The sequence below is a fragment of the Palaemon carinicauda genome, chromosome 42, assembly GCF_036898095.1.
Source record: "Palaemon carinicauda isolate YSFRI2023 chromosome 42, ASM3689809v2, whole genome shotgun sequence".
In the NCBI taxonomy this organism is placed as follows: domain Eukaryota; kingdom Metazoa; phylum Arthropoda; class Malacostraca; order Decapoda; family Palaemonidae; genus Palaemon; species Palaemon carinicauda.
The window spans coordinates 19,425,825-19,433,376 of NC_090766.1; the positions used below are offsets into that span (position 1 = coordinate 19,425,825).

The 7,552-nt window shown below is 36.1% G+C and overlaps 1 pseudogene; it reads left to right on the plus strand.

Moving 5' to 3' along the window:
- The first annotated feature begins 6,188 nt into the window (after positions 1–6,188).
- Positions 6,189–7,306, plus strand: LOC137633027 (uncharacterized; annotated as a pseudogene).
- The last annotated feature ends 246 nt before the right edge of the window (positions 7,307–7,552 follow it).

Here is a 7,552-nt window from a genome sequence, read left to right on the forward strand (position 1 = left end):
GCCCTTTTAGCTCGGAAAAGTTTCCTGCTATCTGATTGTTTAGAATTATCTTGCCAAACTAATCAGCGATCAGGAAACTTTTCCGAGCTAAAACGGCACACCCCTGCGATCGGTGGAAATCTGCCTCACTAAAAAGAATTAACTAAGTTTCTTGAGGGAAAAATTAGTCCCCTATGAAGATCACTTCCCCTTGGTATGGAAAAGACAATTAAGTTAATTAAACTGTGTGGGACAAATATTTGGTTGTAGTATGGGCAGCCCATTATCCCCAATTTTAACTAATCTCTACATGGGAGTACTTTGAAACGGAAATTTTAACAACGATTAAACCTACGAACATGGTTTGGCAACACTATTTTGACATTTACACGTATTGGGATGATAGCTGGGGAGACTTTAATGTATATTTCAGTAATCTATATTCCCTAGTCCCTAACATAAAATTTACAACTGAATGGGAAAAAGATGGAAAATTAGCTTTTTTGGACATTAATAAGGGGATCGTCAGGGTACAATTTCAGTGAATAGAAAACCAACTTTCTCTATTTCTTACATTTATTTCTCTAGTTTTCACATTTCTGTAAAAATTTGAGTATCTTGTAATCTATTTCTTAGAGGCTTGAGAATCTGTTCCAGAGCCTACTTTAGTAAAGAATTTGAAATTATTCGTAATTATTCGTAAACAACTCGCCCAGCTATTCTATCAGAGTTAAGTCATAGAAAAGGCCACCAACAAAGCCAACACGATATATAATAAACATCATGATGTTAGTAACCAAATCGATCTTAAAAATAAGATAAAACCCCTATATATAGAAGGTATAAAAAATCTAACAAATTATATTAAAACAAAAAACCCTTTGTTTTTTCTTATCCATACACATAGGAAGCGCCCTTATTAATGTTTATCAAAATAAAAGAAATAGAATCCGGCGTTTATCAAGTACCATGTGGGGATTGTGAAAAAGTCTATGTTGGTAATAAAATATTTACATCATATATCAGACAGACAGAACCTAGGACGTAAAGTTGCGACTAATCTGTGGGAAAAAAAAACGAATTATATAATAATTTTGTAATATAAAATTACCCTTAATCAAGGACTTATAGGATCTTGCTAGGTTCAGATTATTTCAATTGCAGTAGAAGGATCACTCCACGGCAACAGAAGAGCTCCAGAGATTCATATATTCCTGAGACTTGATATTATATACCACCCTCCCCTATATCATAAAGAGCAACGTGTCTGGCATTATATATATACTGTATATCTCTTTTCTGTCAGGCTCAGTCTCTCTCCGTCCCTTAGTTAGGGGAGTGTGTGTAGTCATACTCTGGTGAAAGGGGGTACCCAGAGAAGAAAACTCAGAAACTACATTCTCCCACAAACTATCGAACAAGCGGGTTGTGGTCAAGAGAAGGGGACGGGATGGGAAGGGTCGAATCTGCATGCGTCTGCATCTCTATCTATATATTCAGATGCCATTTTTGATGGATCTGGTACACTAATATGTATAGACTTTCACTCAAGACTTTTAGAATACACAAATTGGCAACTTGAATAGTTTAAGAATGAGTGCAACATGAACACTGATTTTATACCTGATTTTATTTTTTTCTATCTAAAATAAATTTTATAATAATTTTTATAAATATAGTATTTTTTCTTAAATGGATCAAAGCTAAATAATTCTGAAACATTTTTATTGGGCAAATAAACACTGCACTTTCATTAAATAATGGCATACAATCATAATAAAAAAAGATGAACAGCATACAATCATAATAGAAAAAGACGAAAAGTGAAATACAGTATAAATGAAATTGCTTAAAAAGCAATATCCAACGTTCCCCTCTGAACCATTACTCCAAGAAAGAGAAAACCTAACATTTAATACACCCGCATACCAACACAACCGAATGATTATGCAACAGAAACTTTTTTTTTCCCCAGCCAATCTTAAGTTGAGACCTTTGACCAAAAATCATAAAGAAGAAAAACAAGCAGCATAAAAAATATCTAAGGGGCGAGGCGAAATGTTACGAAACACCCCCCCCCCCCCCCAAAAAAAAAAAAAAAACCCACAATTCCTAAACTACATCACGAATTTCCATCCCATGAACCACATCGAGAGCAAAGAGTCCGTGAAATCTGATGAATAAAATGGGCCGCGAGAGAGAGAGAGAGAGAGAGAGAGAGAGAGAGAGAGAGAGAGAGAGAGAGAGTCTTGAAGAAAGCTTGTTCTGCTACGAATGGGTACGAGCCAATGTATAGATGGAGAAAAATGAGATAAAAATATGTAAATGAGATTATGACCCGTATAAATAAAACTTCATCAAACGATGAAAAAGTCAGGTTGAGAGGAACTACGGACGTGACAAAGATATTTATTCAAGGGTAGCATTAATAGGGGAGATTTTTGACTGGACGATATTAACCTTCCAATTCTATTTCACGTAAAACCTTCCGATTCTATTTCACGTAGGAGTGGAATCTAGAAAATAATCTTGAATTAAACTTAGTTTTACATATTTACCCCATTGCTTTAAAAATCGGCATTAACTTTCTTTATTGCCAAGTGATTGTCTTTAAATTCAGCTTTACTCTGTAGGTATTGAACGAGAATAATTACGAAGGGGATTGTACCGAGGAATACATCTTCCTTACAATTTGTGTATGATTCTTTCACAATGCTTTAATTGGATACTAAAATAGGCCAGATATCAGACACTGGAACCGGTGATGTCATTCAGCAGCCATAAATATTTAAAATTGTGTTTATAGAATATCAAAAAGTATATATAGAAAACTCGAATCACACTTTTACTTATATTATTCATTTTGGGAGGATTTCACGCCGACCACCACAGCGTGGCAACCTTTACAACGTGTCAACATTGGAAAACTATCAAATGTCATAGCCCTAACCATCGATACTCATACTAAATGGCTCCCTTAACTATATACAATATACTAAATACCACCTTCAAAAACCACATAGATGGCACATAAGGGAGTGACATATTCGAAGATTGATTTGGCTGCATGAATTCAGGTATATGACCTAACCAGCCACAACTTGAACAGACAAGAACAATACAAAGGATACTTCACATTAGAAATTCCCTTTTTAATTAAAGGCCCAGAGATTGTCTCCCCACTCTCACGAGTGTCTGATAAAAAAGAATCAATGAATCTAAGCATAGTACCACGAATATATTTTCATTTATAGCTCCAAAAATGGGTATCCGTGGTACCATGATTGGATTTATTGTAAGTTCCAGAGGTTTTCTCAAGATCTGAGATCATAGAGAAATCAATCTATTGGGTTCCAATACATATATAAATATACATATCTATATATAAACATACATACATATATATAAATATACATATCTATATATAAACATACAAACATATACAAATATATATACATATACAAATATACATATATATATATATATATATATATATATATATATATATATATATATATATATATATATATATATATATACAAATATATACACACATATATATATATATATATATATATATATATATAACACACACATACATACATATAAGTCAGCGTCATAAGTTTTTTCGCAATTTTTTATCGCGAAACTACTTGACGGTTTTCAGCAGACCCCTCTATATCCGTTATGAAAATCGGCCGGGAGAAATCGACTAATTGGCAACTTAGCTGTACGCATTGGGCTGCTCAGGGAAACAACGCCGACCCAGCGGGCCACTGTAGTGTTGCCACTCCTTGGGATTTTTCCCAAGATCTTGGGATTTCGGGTCCTACCTTGGGATCTTGGGATTTAAATGTAAAATTCCTTGCTTTCTTGGGATTTTCATTCATTCAGACCAACAATTACTTAAAAAAATGAAAATAGCCTCTTCTGATTATGTATCAGAACACCAATTGTATATATCATTTTAATGTACTTGATTACTCACTCAACGTGTTACTCCCCACCCGGCCCCTCCCTCCCTAGTCCCTCCCTGCCCGTACAGGTACAGTACACGTCGAGATCGAGTAAGGTGATCGTAGCTTTCCTGTCTATCTCTGAGCCTTCCGAGCCTCTGAGGGTAAGGACTCCTTACCCTCAGTGATTTATACCTTGGAGGTAAAGCAATGGCCCAGTTAATTAAAGATCCTCTTCGGGACGAAGCTTTAGTTACGAGATTTAAAACCGATTGCTTGAAGCTTCTTGTTGAACTGTCAGTTCAAATTAAGAAAAGATTCAATTTCAGTGAGAACGGAGTTATTGCAAAGCTGAATGTTTTGGATCCAAAGATAGCTCAGGGACCCAGTCCTCCCGACTCATTAATTCCACTTGCGGTTTATTTTCCTTCAGTCATATCGGAAGATCAATTAAATAATCTTGATGACCAGTGGAGAAGCTTCAGAAATTTAAGAGACCCCACCTTAGTACCTATGATAAATGACAACATTCCTGAATATTGGTATCAATTACGCAACATAAAAGATGGATTAGACAATCCAAAATTCGACCTACTATCTAATTTTATGACAACATTAACAGCCTTGCCACATTCATCAGCACGTGTCGAGCGGATATTTTCTCAAGTCAATTGTGTTAAAACTAGAATTACAAATTCTTTGAAAGCTGAAACAGTGAGGGACAGAATATTGGCAAAACAATATATCACTCGAGGTAATTCAGACTGTACTTCTTGGGAACCTGCAAAAGCTCTCATCAAAGATTTAGAAGACGGTTCAGTAAGTCGGAGATACCTTGCCAGACTTGCGAAACAGAAAGAAAATAATGAAAGCATCGCCTTTGAGGCTTGAGACAGCAGCTGAAGAAGACAATAAATAAATTCATCACTTTCAGGAAGTAGGTGAGGAAGACAATATTTGAATATGAATTTATGAACAATTATTTAATATATTGACTATATAAAAATACGCACACACACACACACACATATATATATATATATATATATATATATATATATATATATATATATACACACACGCTAATCAACATCTGGGTTTTTTTCCATTCAATCTGGTTTTTTTTTTTTTTTTTGAACCGTTATTCTGGGTTTTTCTGATAATTCCCATTGGCAGCCCTGGTAAGGAGGCTCGCATGATCTAGTTTGTGATTAACAGTTGAAGAACACACGTATGCACCCGCAGCAATGAGTGACTCTAGCGATCCTGAGCCTGGAACTTCTAAGAGTGGCTGTAATACTCCACCAAGAAAAAAATCAAAAGGGTGGTATCAACAATCATTTAATAAGCAATGGTTGACAGATGTCGAACTTAGAGACTGGGTGAAAGAAGATCCGAATGATAAAAATGCTGCCATCTGTAGTGTTTGTGACTGGAAACTAAAGAACTGTAATAAATCAGCACTTATGAAGCACAAAGCTTCATCAAAGCACACAAGAAATTTAGATGCAAAAAAGAACACCTTAAATATTAAACAATTTTTCAAGAGGAGTGATGCAGAACTTCCACAAGATAAGGTTGCAAAAGCTGAAATGTATTTAACAGGTTACATGGCAGAACATGGTGTACCTTTTGCTCAAGCTGACCATTTGGTTGACGTAATAAAGAAAATGTTCCCAGTGTGTGAAACAGCTCGCAACATGAAAATGAAAAAGACTAAAGCTTCATACATGCTTCAGGATGGCATTGCATGGGAAGAAAGACAGGTGGTAGCAAAGTTTTGCAAAGAAAATTATTTTTCATTGATTATTGACGAAAGCACGGATGTTTCTGAGACTTTTAGAAGTGATGGTAGTGTATGATGAAAAAAAGTGTAAAGTTGCAGATTTACTTTTAGATTTTGTAGAGGTGGATGATGCGAGTGCAGAAGGACTCTATAAATCAGTAAAAGAGATGTTGGAAAAGGAAGAGATACCCTTACAAAATATTGTAGGGTTTGCAAGTGACAATTGTTCCACTATGCTAGGGGTAAATAATGGATTTCAAGCTCATCTAAAGAGAGACCTTCCGTCTGTGTTCATTTTAGGGTGTGTATGTCACTCATTTGCCTTATGTTCGAGCCATGCCAGTAACACATTGCCATCCTTCCTTGAAACATTCTTAAAAGATGTGTGTTGTTATTTTTCAAGGAGCAGTAAACGTCAACACCAATTTCAGATGATTCAAGATGTAGTACAGTCTCCTAAGCACATAATGTTGAAACTGTCACAGACTCGATGGCTGTCAAGGGGGTTGGTATTATCGAGGATTTTAGAACAATGGGATGCACTGCAGTTATTCTTTCAGGGAGAAGCTAAAACAGATAAGGTGGATGGGGCATCGCAAATTAGCAAGACCATGGGGCCACCCCAGGAACAAAGCACATGTTATTATTCCTTAATTACATCATAAGTAAAGTTGATAAAATGAACCTTGAGTTCCAATCTCAATATTTTCGAATTGCAACCCTATATTCTACTATATCAGATGAATATAGAAGTATCCTTGCTTTGTTTGTAGATGAAGACATTCTTCATTCACATAGTTTGGCAGAACTTGATCCTAATGATGCTGCAAAACACAAAAGCATTATAGAACTTGGTGGCAGATGTGAGGCCATGCTCATTAAGCAGCCATTAGGAGAATATGAAGGCAGATTTCGGAATGATTGTAAGAGATTTTTGGTAGAGTTGTGCACTCAAATGAAGAAAAGATTCAATTTTAAGGAGGATAGTATTCTTGCTATGTTAAGTATCATGGATCCCAAAGCAGCACTTTCACCTCAGAGAGGGATTAAATCTATTGGAAAACTGGCAGTGAATTTTCCAAACTTAGTTAAAGAAGAAGATTTAGATGAATTGCAAGATCAGTGGAAGGATTTGTTGCAATTCAAGGAATCTCTGAAAAACATCTCGGGTATGCCTGCAACCTCATTCTGGCTCGAGTTGAAATCAATTAAAGACGCCAATAATCAGACAAAGTTCCATCATCTCTCTACGTTTATGTGCAATTTAATGGTGCTTCCACACTCATCTGCCTGTGTAGAGAGGGTATTTTCCCAGCTGAATCGTATTAAAAATAAGCAAACTAACAAGCTGTAAGTGTCAACTGTTACAAACCGCATTCTTGCAATGCAATCCATTTCAAGGCAAGATGGGTGCCACCGTTGGGAACCCTCACCTGCACTCATTAAAGATGTTAAAGGAGGGAAGTGTCATAAGCGATATATGGAACGAGAAGCTAGCAGAAAAGGAGGTGAACTGGCAACTTTAAATGCGGATGAAGGTGATACTGACGAGATTGAAGAAGCCATGAATGTTTACCTCAATTAGCAACTGCTTCAGGTGAGAAATATATACTGTATCACTCAAATCAATTGGTTTTACCTTTCAAATGTGTTTTGAGGGTCTTGGGAATTTATAGTCAATCTTGGGATTTTTCATGGGTCGTTCTTGGGAATTACAAAATTTTATAGTGGCAACACGTCCCAGCCAGTGTTGGCCTTGACTTCATTCAGTGCGAATATCTTCAGTTTTTGGGACGCGCTCCCTCTTCTTTGTCACGTGGTGTGCTTTATG